Source organism: Lissotriton helveticus, chromosome 3_1, assembly GCF_964261635.1.
Source record: "Lissotriton helveticus chromosome 3_1, aLisHel1.1, whole genome shotgun sequence".
Classification (NCBI taxonomy): Eukaryota; Metazoa; Chordata; class Amphibia; order Caudata; family Salamandridae; genus Lissotriton; species Lissotriton helveticus.
The window spans coordinates 2034194073-2034209788 of record NC_136061.1 but is presented as its reverse complement, the minus strand read 5'-3'; the positions used below and the strand labels follow the sequence as shown (position 1 = coordinate 2034209788).

Genomic DNA, 15716 nt, shown 5'->3' with positions numbered 1-15716 from the left:
CTCACCCTGATGACATATGCAGACGACTCTCAAATCGTCTTCTCATTGTCAGAGTCCAAACCGACGGCTCCGTCCACCCTTAAATTAGGGCTAGAAAAAATCTTCAGCTGGATGTCTACAAACCAGCTGAAGTTGAACGGTGGAAAAACAGAAATCCTCCTCTTGGGAAAAAATAAACACCTATGGAATGCCTCTCATTGGCCCACGGAGCTAGGCAATATCCCCATCCCTGCTACCCACGTTAGAAATCTAGGGGTCACCATCGATAATACTCTCTCGATGAAACTTCAAGCTAATAAAGTAGTAGGCCTCTGCTTCACCATCCTGAGATGGTTGAGAAAAATCCTCTGGATGCTGCCCCCTGCAACACAAAAGACCGTAGTCAATGCCTTAATCACATCACGGCTTGGCTACGGCAACATTCTCTAGCTGGGTTCGAATCAAGCAGTCATTAAACGCTTACAGCTAGTCCAAAACTCGGCTGCAAGACTACTCTGTAACATTCCTAAATCTGCTAGCGTGTCTAAACATTTGAAAGACCTACATTGGCTCAGGGTAGAGAACCGGGTCAGGTTCAAAGCCCTGTGCTACATGTTTAGGATAAAATCAGGCACCGCACCTAAGTATCTTTTATCCTTAGCAACCCCCTACACTCCGGGGAGAGAACTGCGTTCTCTTACCGCAGCAAATTTCTCGACCCCGAGATTCAAACTGGCAAGAATAGGAGGTAGATCTTTCTCTGTACTAGGGCCTTCCTTGTGGAACAAACTTCCCCCTAATATCCGAAAGGAAGAAAATTACGCCAGCTTCAGAAAGAATATAAAGACCTGGCTCTTCCAGAAATAAGTTCCTATGCTTCACCGTTACCTCCGTTCATAGAAGAATCATCGGCGCCGGGAAACCCTTCTTGGGTAGCTGTGCGCCATACAAATGTAAAAAATAAATAAATAAATAAATAAATAAACTGCTGCCTCAAAAAAAGGGCACACTAGGATCGGATATAGGCTTAATAGAGCAAACTTGTCGCTTTCTTCTGTTATGTTTCATAGGGTACCACAATATAGGTTTGAGTAGTCCCCTAAACCTTCACTACATGTACAGTACCATCACACAACATACCAAGTTTTGATATTGACCTTTTACCTAGTTAAGCACTGCATAAATGTAGAGTAGTTTTCCCCTAAAACCACACTCATTAATTATGCATGAAGATTCTCAGAATCACAGCAGGATTACCATTGTCTGCATAATAACTATGTATAAGGGTCATCCCTTCCGTCATCCTCAGCCGACATGACACAGCAAGGTAGAGACCCTGACAGCACCTTTTGGGTATATATACACCATATATTTGCGAGAGCAAGTAGAAGAGAAAGACTTCCATGCCCATACGAGACGTTGAGGTTTCTGCACGCAGACACTCCAGCTTCAAGTGATCTGACATCTCTCGCAGGGTGTCCATCTCAAGACCAAGACGGGGTCCCACAGTCTCTCAATTCAGGTAATGGGGTTGGCTTCATCCTAGGGGGATTCTTGGCTCTACACCTACGTACACGTTAGGTACACTTGGGTACATATAGTTAGGGTTGAAACGTAGGAGAATGCATTATTACTGTGGTGTATTTACATGCCTGCATATATTTAATTGTTTTAGCACTGTGGTAGAAATCTACCATCCATTTACTCTATTGGTGCCTAATATCGTTTATATCGGTCTCTGTCTTACGATTGTTTCAGCACACATATTTTATAGTAGAATGACGCTCGTTCAATAAATGCTTATTGAAAACGTACCCACTGTTTATTCTGTGTATCTCTCTGAGACAAAGTGAGTACGAGCCAAAAGTACGGTACTGTTTCCACGATCCCCGATGGGAAAGGGTTATCATGTTCAATAGTTGCCAAGAACTATTCTCTCCTTGGTAAGAGAAATTTACAGAGGAGCTGTGAGCTAGCTGGTATACAGGTGAACATACCCGGTGGGGGTGTCTGGAATCAGTCTGGACACCAACCCCACAGTCTATGTTGTCTAAACGTGGACATGCTATATAGATTTATAGGAACTATACGACACTTCATGTAGATTTGTCTAAATGTGAACGCTTATGTTAAGTTGCTTTATGAATATGTCAATACTATGGATGTGAGAGATTGCGGTGTGTGCATGCAATTGCCTCCTTAAGTGGAGGAGTGGTTTAGATACCATCACTTGTCCTTGACGTATGGCATTAGTTGAAGTTTGCTCCTTAGCATGTTTTATGGGAAAGGCCATTATGAGTACTACTTCTCAAATTATGATGTGGTACTCTCAGAAATACCAGTCTATAAACATTTGAACAAATATGATTACTAGAAGCAGGAGGAGCAAATGAGAAAGTATTTTGAACCCACAGTAACATTAGACACCGCTTACACGCATAGACATAACCAAAACTGCATATTAACAGACATAGAGAAGAAATTTGTAGCTCAAGTAGAAGATCGACATAGGGGACTAGTTGTTAAGTTTAACAATCAGGATAGTAAAGTTGAATGGACCAAAGAGGAGTTAGCTCACAAGGCTAAGGAAAGCTATGGTCCTATAGCTTTAAATTGGGAACAGCAAGGCAAGCTTTGCATTAGTTAGGTTCAGAGCAGTTATGACATTGTGTTTGTAGAACAGAGTGTGTGTGTGACCATATCTTTCTAATCAATGGTCCTTGGAAGTAGTTTCTACAAGAAGCTGTACAAGTGGTGCCAGGAGTATATTTTGTGTGTAGGAAGAATGCATATGTTCGGCTAACAAAATATTGGTATGGTACTTGTTATGTGGCAGGTGTGTTTCCAAAGATATATCATGTGGAAGATCCGGAGGGAAAATTGAACCATAGAGAAAAACGTTGACTGAGTGCTGGTGAAGTTGTGGGAGACATATTTGGAGCGATGAGATCTAGTTTAGGAGTGGTACTGAACGTCATCAAGATCAGGAAGTTGTCCACCATTGTGGATAAGTTGTATATTAACATAGCTCAGTCATTGCTATTCACAGATGGAGAAATCGTTTCGATAAGGGCGATGGTGAGAGCAAAATAGTCTTGCGTTAGATGGGTTACTGGCAAAGGAAGGCAGAGTCTGTTGGATGCTGAAGGTCCAACAGTGTTGCACTTATATCGCTGACAAAAGTAAAGATCTGAGGGGATATCTAACATCACCAAGATTCATCACGAGATACATGATCTGGCAGCTGAGGGAGTTTGGGATGAGATCGGAAAGGCATTTGGAGCAGTTGGGAGTTGGTTTGCTAACCTAGGGAAAGGAATTCCTTGATATATCTTGAAGCCAATCATTATTGTTGTAGTCTGTGTTATCATTTTTGTAGGTATGTAAAGAGAATACAAATGGCACAAGGATAGGCAAGTGGAGAACTACTAAAGGGAAAGAGAGAGAAGGGTGGAAAGACTGCAGGGCAGTCCTTATGAGAATTTGAAGCGATTGGAGAAGTTCAGATAGAGGAGACTAGCTACGACATTTGTTTAGATTGGTCTATTCTACATGGATTTTAGTGTTTCGAGGGGACTCAACATCATCAGAGGGGGAACTAATGTGGCGGAAATCACATTTTATTTGTATGGGCACATTACAATCACACGTGTAGAGTGCATCCACATATAAGTCTTTGTCGTATTAATATGAAGTGTTAGAATTTCAAAATGTAATAACCTGAAACGTGATGTGCTTAGGCCATTGAAAAATAACATGGAGAATTAATGTAGAAGGTGGATGTAACTAGCAGAAAATTTATGTGAAGAACTTGTGTTGTGAAACTCACAATTATTCATGTACTAAATGGGTTTATTAATCGTGTTATTTATATGTAGGTACATGCATTAATTAAAGGTGCCTTATTTCCTACGCAATTTTATAAAGTTCCCATGGTGCTTTCTTATGTTAGCTGAATTTTGAAGGCCTAAAACGAAGTTACCTGGAAACTCTCACTTTAGAATTAACAGTTTGAATTTCATGTGTGCTGTGGAATTGTTCTTTCTCATGTTTGTATTGCAGGTGAAAGAGGTGATCTTGTTAGCTAGAATAATGTCTCTGTTTTACTAGTCAGGCAAGGAGAAAAGAAGTTACATTTGTGTGGCTTGAGTCGATAAAGGAAGGTCGATGTGCTTAACACAGGAGAAGGCCTGAGAAACAAGGACAAAATGTTGCAAGGTAGGAATACCACTGTTCTATGGTAAAACACCTTTAGAATTGTACCCAGAGCAGATGGCATGATACATAATGAATCTTGGGAAAATGGTCTACGTATAATGTGAAAATGGGACTAGGGAAAGTGCCCACTTCTTCTTCTGTCTTCGGAGAGAGAGCATCAGAGAACAAGCTCTGTCTCTGTAGCTTTATGCTACATGACCCACTGACTGAGAAGAGACTTCTTAGGAAGACTGCACATGCTGGCACCGTTTTATCTTCCTTCCTGAAAATGCTTAAGTAGGGATGTCATCTTAGTGTTAGAGTAGGGATAAATGAATGCTCTTCATTCAACATCCTTTGATGTAGGAAAATGTGTACCTTTTGCTCCTCTGCATTCTGCTTCTTGAATTAATTGCATTGTTTAGGTCACATCGTCTCAACTGGATACACAGATTTGGCTTTATGCTAATTCCGATATATTTCTACACTCATCTTGAGGAGTCTTTATGTTCAGTTATTTTTGGCTTTGTAATAAATCAATTTAACTTTACATAGTTTTCTGTGTGTCCAAGAGGATTCTTTGTGTAAATTGGTTGGCTGTATTACACATTTTCTCCCCTCAATGCTTTTATGCTGCTAAAAAGATGGACCTGGGCCTTAAAGCATATTACACCAAAGTACAACAGAATGATTTGCGAAACTGTAAATTCAAGTCTTCACTTAGAAGCAAAGAGCTTGTAATTTATCTAGGTGGATTCAAATATCAGTTGTTCACTAACAGTTTTTTTGACGTAAACATGCTGTCTTCCCCTTTATTCACGAAATTATGCAGTCACAACCTTTAATTACAGATTTGCACATGAGAGAAAAACCAATGTCAACTTGTTGACTACTTTGAGAAAATGTGCGTAGATACACAACAGCTGGATCACAATAAGCAGAGGGTTTGAGACCTATGTTGAAAGGATGTGCAATATCATTCCATGCCGGTTCAGAAAAATCCGCACGGGTTTAAAAAGAATAAAGGTAGAACACAGGAATAAACAAAGCAAAAGTAAAGGAAGCATCCAGGCCTGGCGTTTCCTCCTACAGTCGTATCAAAAAATGGCAAGAGAAGGAAGACTTGGGCAAGTACAAGGCGTTTCACTACTGAAACCAACCATCTTCCTGTGGTATAAGGTTGTGTAACTGAAGACAACACTGTGCGATTACCAGCGGAGACCTCAGTGATTAGCTACTGCTAGTAAATAGTTCCTAGCATGTTCTGGATTATAACTCCTCATAACTACTGGCGGTCCATTTCAAAATGGTCGGGAAATTGACCTGCTTTTACAATTAACTACACACTGAAAAGAGAAAGGGTGTTCATATTTCATTTTTAATAATTTTTCACACATGAAATAATTCCCGAAGGCAACATCAAAAAAGTCATATGAACATAAGGAAAAGGCACGTTCAGCATGATGATTACGGGTACTGCCTACTGTGTTCCTGTCAATTGAATCCTTCTGATGTACAGGAATTGCAATGTGAACCTTGTTTATTTTTGGAAAACGCAATAAAATCAGTTTAGAAAGAAAAAAAGGAAAAAGCACGCTGCATGTAGATGTCATTCAAGATTCATGCCAAGTAGGATGGAATATGTGACTGTCAAGAAGAATTGCAATTCTTATGTAGAATGTGGAAATATCACGTTCTGAACAATTTAAGAAAAAAAACTAGAAATGTAAATTATGCTAGCAACAATGCTATCCTTCGCGGTGTATTCGACGAAGTTTAAAAAAAACAAAAAAACAGTACAGAGTTTCAAAACATAACACTACTTATGTTTAGGCATGTGCATTCTGTAAACCATGCTTTGAATGGGACAGTACTGACACTTCTCAGCAGCAAAGGTTATCTGTGACAAGGAGTACCTGCACTTCTAGAGTTCCAGCACTGCTCTCATTACATTATTATTTGTATCAGGGTAGACGGCTGGATGGGCCACTGAACGCTCACTGCGGTGTTCTGAAGGTCTCAAGTTTGAAACCTGGCATGGCAGACTCGGCCTTACATCTGTATTAAGGCTAGCAAAGTGTGCAATAGGAACATCCTTTATTTACAACATCTAGAAACTGTAGAATTACGATATGAAGAGCTATATAAAAACAATTAACAGAGCGTCAGCGATGGAAGCAGCATATTTAGTACAGGTTTACTGAATAGAGATTTAGTTTAAGGTCTGGGTTTTACGAGTGCAGCTGTCGGACCTATTACTAACAAACAGATAGAGCTTTTAGTCCACCCCTTCCAATCATTGGCTTTCTTCGACAAGCCCGTTTCAGTTCTTGGCTTCAGTTTTTGTCAATCACATATACGCTTAACGCAGTGGAGTGTTCATTCCTCCCCTAATTGAAGTGGCTGTTTGAGTCTATTCCTGCACCCACCCTCTAAAACATGTAATAAACTGCATGAGAGACTACTTTGCAACTGCAGCCCTCTCTGTCCAGTCCTGCTCGTTTTATCCCATGTGTCTTGCTCGAATATGTCAACGCTGCATGGTTTAGCACAACAAACCCAGACCTATTGTCTTTGTGACTGCTTGTTAGCCCTTAAACTGGATGATTTGTGAGATACCTGCTTACATATCACAATCTGTAGACTCTCACAAGAGATTCGAAGGAACCAGTCGAGCAGTTTCAGGAAAACAAGACTGGACCAAACACTGCAACATCAATAAAAGGTTTCTATGAAAGGAACACAATCTAAAAAGTAAAGTAGAGTAGGACTACTGCAAACAAGCAACTAATTTCACAGAGGAATTCAAGTATCTAGATACAAAGACTGGGAAATGTAAGGAACTTTCACATTTAATACCTCAATTCATTCTTCACAGGTTGATAATTAGGCACGTTAACCTGGAGACAAGAAAAGGACAACCCATAAGGAGAACCAATCTTTAACCCAGCAGAATGCTGCGCCACAGCTTACACAGAAAATGTGAAAGGCTCAAAGCCTCCACCCTCCACCCTCCACAGTCAGTGCATGCAACCAATCAATTAAACATCTACAAAAAAGTTCGACTGACATTTTTGAAAAAGGACACCAAATAGGGTTTAAATAGGTACACAAATTATCAAGTAGGTTAGGCAGAAGGAGTGGAAAATGTATAATATATATATATATATATATATATATATATATATATATATATATATATATATATATATAAATATAATGGGAAGAAATTTCACTCCAGCAACAAGAGATCCCACTCTTTCTTTTAAAGAAGGTAGAATAACAATTCAAAGGCCGCATACACTCCATTCCTAAAATCACCTCCCCATTGCTAAAAAGCCAACATATTCAATGGCATGCAAAATATCTCCATGTGTATGCATAGTCATGCACTCTAAAGTAAATTGCGCCCTGCTTTAAGTAAAAAGGGTGAATATATTAAATAGATAAATTCAATTACTTACCAAACAAGATCTGTTAGATAGAAATAAAAAAAATCCAGGACCTGAAAAAAGGAGAAAATAGATTTTTTTTAAAGGTTGCAGAGTTAAGTTTGGCTTCATTTCAGGTACATTGATGTCAATTGATGCAAACAAAATAATGATTCAAATACTGATCAAGAGCTAGGAAGAAACCAATGTTTCAATAAATGATACATTAAATTATACAATGCCTCCTTAAGTTTGATAATCAACTCAAGCATAGTTATGATCAGGACTAATGTTATAGAATATAATGGTATCTTCAAGTTAACACCTCTACATTAAGAATGAAAACAATATTAAAGGTAAACACAATCACTAATGAAACAACAAGGAGATAGCAGTAGTTCTACCACCTCCTTTAATAAGCAAAGAAAGATGAATTTGGCAAACACTGGTGTAACGTATGAATCATATCAAAGCTAATGACTCAAGAACACTATCAATTTAGCAGCCCTTCTCTGTCATTTATCACCCGTGGTTTGTTCAACCTGTCCCTGTGTTATTCTTCCTTCCAACTTGTCATCTGGCATTCAGAACTATGTATATACAGCGTTCAAACACCTCCAGTAGGATCATGGCACTCCCACAGTATGACGATAATGTTCCACCCACCTCAACAACTTAAAAGATAGTTTCTGTCTGCCATCAAATTCATGGCCTCCTCTTTATTAAGAGAATATTGCATGCACTAAAAATATACCTTGCATCATCGTAACTGGCCTCAGAACTTGGTGCTATGTAAAACATCCACACACACGGAAATATTTATTAAATAGAGTACACTGCATTTCCTCTATCTTTTTAATGACCACAGAGAAAAGATCAGAAAGATAACTATCAAGACAACCTGCCCATATCCAAAAATCACATGCATTAAGTGTTGTGAAAATGGGTTTGCAGTACTATGATTTCTATTAAAAATGAGAACAGTTAACTGAAAACAATGATTGTACTGGTGAAAGTCGCCATGGCTAAAACTCAAAAGGGAGATGCCAAAAGGGCCATATTTAGAGTTTAGTGTACAGGGTGCTCGATCAAAAACGCAGCAAATGTATTTTTTGCCATATTACAACTGCACTATATAGTCAATGGTAGTGTAAGTATGGGCATCCATATATTTTTTTTTTTTACAAAGTACACTGTCTGCTAAACTCTAAAAAAAAAAAAATTTAAATCAGGACCCCAGCATGAGCAACCCAATACATCAGATGGAGCCAGTAACAAGAGTTAGCAGCCCTGTAGTAATTATAGTTTTTGCAGGACCACCACATTTCTGTGTTGTTTCACCAAGGCATTTTACCTGCTTAAAGCAGCAAATTATCCAGGTGGAACACCGGGTAAAACATAATGAAATATGCAAGACAGTCTCATTGCCAAATATTTCCGGAAAATTCATAATGGCTGCTGTTTTCCTGCTGCCAGAATTACTGGCAGTTCCTGGGTGGCTAAGTAAACGAGATTACAGACCACTCCCAATGAGGACCTTAGTGTTTTTGGGAGTTAACATTTTTCACAGCGTTTCGCTGTCAACAAGTGGTAAACTTTTAAGTGCAGGTATTGGCCAATAGACCCAGTGTGTGTCAGCCATTGGCGGTCACTGCGGAGGTATTTAAAGGTTACCAGAGGGAGCCCTTTATTTTTCTTTGTTTTACTTTAGGCTTCTTTAGAAGAGCTTCCTGAGAAACCGGATTGTTTTTTGTTTTTTTTACTGTAATGATGATTAGCGTGCATGGCGTGATGACATTATTACATTGAAGTTAAAGTAACTTTCACTGAATCAGTGCTCAGGAACTTATCTCACCCAGGGCAAGGGCTCGTGCCCTTCCCCAACTCGGGGCCCAATAGACTTTCTGCACCTCGTGGGGGTAGATAGGGTATTCACACACTATCTGCCACCCAACCCCCACAGAAGGCAGAAAGCCCACTAGACACCAGGGATGTCAAAATGGCACGAAAACAAACAACAGGATGGGCCAGCCTACCCCGGAATTGAGCCATACCCCTGCCCCAGTGGGGTCAATAGTGTCTTTCTGCCTCCCTGGTGGCTAGGAGGCTTGATTCAAACATGCCCCTAGGTGGTAGAATATACACTTGTGTTAGACCTGTCTGGCCTTTTGCGTAGTCCCTCCAATTTATTATTTATTTTGTCCCCTTTTTGCCCCTCATACCTTTAATAATTTTTGTCCACTAACTTTTTCTAGGTGTTGGTCAAGGGGATAGGTGTTCTTTTCCCCCTCATAATTTTTCACCTCAGGCCTAGAGGCCTGTCCTGTCAGGAAAAATAGTTGGAACCGCAAAATGGTGGCTACCAACTGCCAAACCCAGAACTTGCCCATAGACTAGTATAGGGCGTTCCAGAACCTTCTGGTCCCTTCTGGACTCCTGAGGGTCAGCCTATAAAAGGCGGAATGCTGGACAGCCATTTTGTCTGTCAGTGAGGAGCAGCTAGAGTGAAGGCTGAGGTCTGGTAGGGGTAGGAACCTGAAGGGTGGATTACTCTACAAGGGTAGCCCTCTGTCAAGGCTTTTCCACCTCCCATTTCCTGTTGTCCTAGCCAAGTTAGTTCATCCTGCTGATCCTGGACAGTTAGGTGAAGGGGTTAATTCCAGTAGTCTTGGGAGCTCAGAAGGACCCTGCCCTGGGAGCTGAAGAAAGAGTTCCCTGGTGCCCCTAAGACTGTCCAGTAAGGAGGGATAGGGGTTAGTGCTGAAAAAGAGCTCTGTGGCTCTACTCTGAATGAGCCCCCCCCCCCCACCTCTCTATAGTGTGGAAAGGAAGTACTTCCTCGATATAACAGGATATCCTTACTACTGACTGGTCCTGTGGGGTGTGGCAAGCCTTCCAGCCTGTTGGGTGGAAAGTGAGGGGCTAGGATCTCGTTCTCTTCATCAAATTGGGAGTGGGACCCCTGGGGCACCGATTGCGCCCCGTGTCAGCGCCTTCACAGGATCCCCTGAGCCTGAGAAGCTTTGTGAGGCTTTTCTTCGTGACCGGGACCCCGGGGGCGCCTACCGCGCTCCAGTCGCGTTGCTGTGCAGCGCCCCGGTTGTCAGGAGAGAGTGAGGGCGAGACACTGCCAAAAGGCGCCTTCGCGCATGCCCAAGTCGTTGCAGCTATCTCCTCAGGAGGGGCCTAGGACCGAGCAGGCCCGTGTGAGAAGTGTCCTTCCCTGGGCGCTCGCGCAATAGGAGGCAGCGCCAGTGTGGGTGTTCCGCACATGACAGCGGGAGAGGTGTCTTCGCCGGACCAGCGCTGAAGGGGAGCGCCAGGAGTCTCGTCTGCCTGAAGTGTGTTCCGCCTTTTCCCTCTGCTCGCGCGCCACACGGAGGAGCTGGCCCGAGTGGGGAGGGAGAGCAGAGGAGCCTCCAGAGGCGAGTGAGCCTCTCCCACACTCGGTTTCTTGGCCATATCGGCGGTGAATTCCCCCTTGCTTCTGGCGCAGGATGAACCCAGTATCGTGGTAAAAACAAGTAAAGAGATAAACACGAGGGGGAAGGGACTTCTACAAGAGTAAAACTGGTGCCAGAGATTGAGGCCCAACAAGTGAATAAGCAGAGAATCTGTCCCCAGGAGTGCAGTGTCCATGAGAAATCCCTGACAGGGCTTTATTGAATGCTGATTTAATTGGTTATAACCAGTTCTTCTTTGACAAGCTAAGAAGGGGAATTGTAGGGTTATCAATGTAATGGATATTGCATACCTGACTTAATATAAGTGCTGATCTTGCCTCTACTAAAGTAATGCTGTGATAAGAGTGAAGCCGAGTACAGTAAAGGCATATCTGAGCTATAAGAGTAGAAGTGTTACCTGCCAGTTTTGGTTAAGAGGCATGACTAAATGTAATGTACTGTAAATGCTGGTTGATAAAATGCTTTAGTAGCTTAAAAGTACAGTTATTGCTTCCAAGACAAACCGAAATGCCTAAGTTGTAAATTTGGAAACCAAAGAGCAGAGATATTATTTTTATAAACCAGTACTTATTTTTTCCAACATTGGTGTAGTGTCCTTTTTATGTGTTATTGCGTGGAATTACTGCTGGGTGGTTTGCAACCTTCACACTTGTGCCTCTAGTATTGTGCCCTACCCTAGGCCAGGCTACCCTAGGTGACCTGACATCCCAGGTTCCAACAACTGGACACCAGGGATTTTGCCTTTGGGGCAAAACAAAGTGCTGCAGTGTTTCACTCTGCATTGGCCACACACCCACTGCAAACAAGACACACCAATCTTACCCCTCCCTCTCCCATCAGAGCAGACATGAGGTGTGCCCCAAATTTGCCCCTGCGCACTGTATGGCAGTATATATATTTTTAATAAACTAGTGGGACGAGTCAGGTCCATCCTAACATCAGGCTCACCCTCACCTCTAAAGCATGATGAATATGCTACTTACCAGTATGCATCTGTTCTTGGCATGTAGGGCTGCTAACATTCATATCTATAGCATAGAAATTAATCTAGCAAGGAAAAATAACCTCTCCCTACAACTGGCAGAGGCAGGCAACTGTCCACGGGAATTGTTTAAAATCTTGCAGAGCTTTATAAAACCCACAGCTAGTGAGAGCCCCGATGATGTATCACAAACACTTTGTGATGAGATTTCTGCGTTCTTTGAGGACAAAATTAATCTCATCTACAACAAAATTTTGTCCACTAGGGATGCAGGAACCATGACTTCCCTCTCAGAAAATCCACCCACACAGAATATAAACTCTTTACTTACCATCCCACCAGTCAGTGATCAAGATCTTCCACCCCTTATCAACCACATGAAAACCGGTTCTCCCAATGATTACCTCCCTGCAAAAATGGTGGCCCCTTTGATCTCCCTTTTGGGACCCTCCATCCAGGCAGTTATGAATATCTCACTGGCTAAGGGACAAGTCCCTAGGGAATGGAAGATTGCGGTGGTAAACCCAATAAGGAAAAAAGCGGCCTCTCCCTGGACGGATCTTTCTAACCTCCGGCCCATCTCCCTCTTACCATACATCGGTAAGATGACAGAGAAGCACGTGAACACCCATCTATCAAATCATATCGAGGCAGCGGAAGGCCTAGACCCTTCACAATCTGGGTTTAGGCCTAATCACAGCACCAAATCAGCCCTACTAGCAGTGACCAATAACATCAGGATGACACTGGACGGTGGGGGGTCTATGATTCTAGTGCTGTTGGATTTATCCGCTGCTTTCGATACGGTGTCTCACGAATTGCTTCTCGGCCGTCTGAGGGATGTGGGACTGGGAGGTGTAGCCCTGTCCTGGATGGAGAGTTTTCTCTCCGGCCGCTCTCAAGAAGTCAGGTTGGGCTCCCATAAATCCACCTCTAGGGCGCTCACCAGGGGTGTGCCACAGGGCTCATGCCTAAGCCCCACATTATTTAATGTGTATGTGGCCCCCCTGGCTGACTTAGTGAGGTCCTTTGGGTTTACCCCGGTGTCCTACGCCGATGACACCCAACTCCTGTTCCCTTTTAAAACCTTTTCACCTGCTCTACAAAAGTCTTTTGCAGAAGGCATGAGGGCAGTGTCAAAATGGATGGCAGAGAACTGCCTGCAGTGCAATGTGGCCAAAACAGAGGTACTATTGTTTGGGGATGCGGTGACACAATGGTCTGATGAGTGGTGGCCCTTAGAATTGGGACCTGTTCCCATCCCAAAGCAGACCGTGAAAAACTTGGGAGTGTTATTCGATCAATCCCTGACATTTAAAGATCATGTCAATCAAGTTGCCGGTACATGCTTTAGGGCCATCGGACTGTTGAGAAGGGTGTTTCCCTATCTCCCGGACAATCACAGAAAGACCTTAGTCCAGGCATTAGTTATCAGTAGACTGGATTACTGTAATGGCCTCCTTCTATCAACCAATGAAGGCCAATTCAACAAACTACAAGTAGTCCAAAACACGGCGGCGAGGTTAGTCCTTAATGCTCCATCTAGGACTCCCTCCCGACCTCTACTGGCTGAACTCCACTGGTTGCCAGTGCGGCAACGCACTAAGTTTAAAATTCTGTGTATTATTCACAAATGTCTGATAGGAAAGGGCCCTAAATATCTCACAAAAGCCTTTTTGCCCTATGTTCCAGGCCGCTCCCTGCGTTCCAGTAACCTCCAGCTATTACAGGTTCCTAAAATAAAAAAATCTCGACAAGGAGGCCGTGCTTTGGCGCATGCTGGACCTGCTCTCTGGAATTCCCTTCCCCTCACATTAAAACTCATTACCAACCACCTATCCTTTCGTAAAACCCTTAAAACCCACCTTTTCACTAGTAGTTAATCACTCCTCATGACCCAGCAATTTTCTGTAATGACCTGGTACAGTACTGGCTCCTTCTTATGGCAAAAGTGCGGAGATACCCCTGCGGGGGTCTATTCAGGCGCTATACAAGCACATAAAATAAATAAAAAAAATAAAAATAAATAAATAAATAGATCGCCGCCTAGTGTTGGGTCTGGATGATTGCACATTGTTGTCCTGGAAGAGTCTTCGAAGTATCACGAGATAGGTGGCTCCTCCCCTGGACTACAGTGCGCATGGGCATCGACTCCATCCCCAGATTGTTTTTAGCCATTGTGGCAAAGATGGAGTTTAACAGTGTAAGTGATGGCCATGCTAGAGATTAAATGCAAGAAAAGTCTGCAGCCGCTACGGGCGCCGGGGAGGAGGGCGGGCGATATGAATGTTAACAGCCCTACATGCCAAGAACAGATGCATACTGGTAAGTACCATATTCAGTTCGAGGCATGTGGGCTGCTAAATTCATATCTATAGCATAGAATACATAGCAGTCCCTCCATTAACGGCGGCCGCCCGTGCCAGCTGCAGAAGTCTGAAAAAGTGTTTTAAGAACAGCCTGTCCTACAGCTGCCTGCTGTTTGGAATGCACATCTACACAGTAATGTTTGGTAAACGTATGTGGTGTAGACCATGTGGCTGCCCTACAAATGTCTTCCAAAGGAATGTTACCCAGGAATGCCATGGAGGCCCCCAACTTGCGTGTGGAGTGTGCTCTGGGGGGGACCGTTAAAGTGCGCTTAGCCTTCTGATAGCAAATCTGAATACACTTAACGATCCACCTGGCTATTCCTGCTTTGGAAATGGGGTTGCCTTTATGCTGGGCTGCGAAGGCAACAAAGAGTTGCTGTGTCTTTCTAAAAGGTTGTGTTCTGTCAATGTAGTACATAAGCGCTCTTTTGACATCAAGCGTATGGAGCATCCTTTCTGCTACCGTTTCTGGGTTGGGAAAGAATGCGGGCAGTTCGATGGTTTGATTGACATGAAACTGTGACACCACCTTAGGGAGAAATTTGGGGTTAGTGCGCAGCACCACCCTGTTTGAATGAATTTGTATAAATGGCTCTTGAATTGTGAGCGCCTGTATCTCACTAACACGTCTTAGAGACGTGATGGCAATGAGAAAAGCCACCTTCCATGTGAGGAACTGAAGCTCACATGAATGCAGAGGTTCAAACGGGGGACCCATCAATCTGGTGAGTACCACATTGAGGAGCTGGCGGGGTTCTGGGAGGGATGACGCGCTTCAGCCCTTTCCAGGAATGCATTAATGGCAGGCACCCGGAAGACAGAGAGATGCTGCCTGTTTTGGAGATAAGCCGCTATGGCGGATAAGTGTATCCAAATGGAAGCGTATGCCAGATTGCATTTGTAAAGATGCAACAAATAGCAGATGATATTAGGAATGGATGCATCGAGTGGGTGGATAGCGTGCTCTGTACAGTAGATGACAAACCGCTTCCATTTCGCTGCATAGCAAGCTCTGGTAGTGGGCTTCCGTGCCTCCCGAATGATGTCCATGCATTCAGGGGGCAAATCAAGGTAGCCAAACTCTAAGACCTCAGGAGCCAGATCGCCAGATTGAGCTGCTGCGGATCTGGATGCTGAATGTCGCCACGGTTCTGTGTTAAGAGCCGGGGTGTGAGGTGCAGTCTTTGATGCGGTACCACGGAGAGTTCGAGGAACGTGGTGTACCATGGTTGTCGCGCCCACGTTGGAGCAACTAGGATGAGCGTCAGCGAGTGTTGCTTTAGCTTTCTTG

General features: G+C 43.1%; 1 protein-coding gene across 2 annotated transcripts in view; it reads right to left on the bottom strand.

Annotated features, from left to right (window-relative positions):
* LOC144824082 (A-kinase anchor protein 13-like) overlaps positions 1-15716 on the bottom strand; it is a 342578-nt gene that overhangs the window by 259540 nt on the left and 67322 nt on the right. For both annotated transcript variants that reach the window (XM_078683161.1, XM_078683162.1), the window contains exon 2: positions 7641-7681. The gene's annotated coding sequence lies outside the window, so the exon portion shown is untranslated. The remainder of the gene's footprint in view (positions 1-7640; positions 7682-15716) is intronic.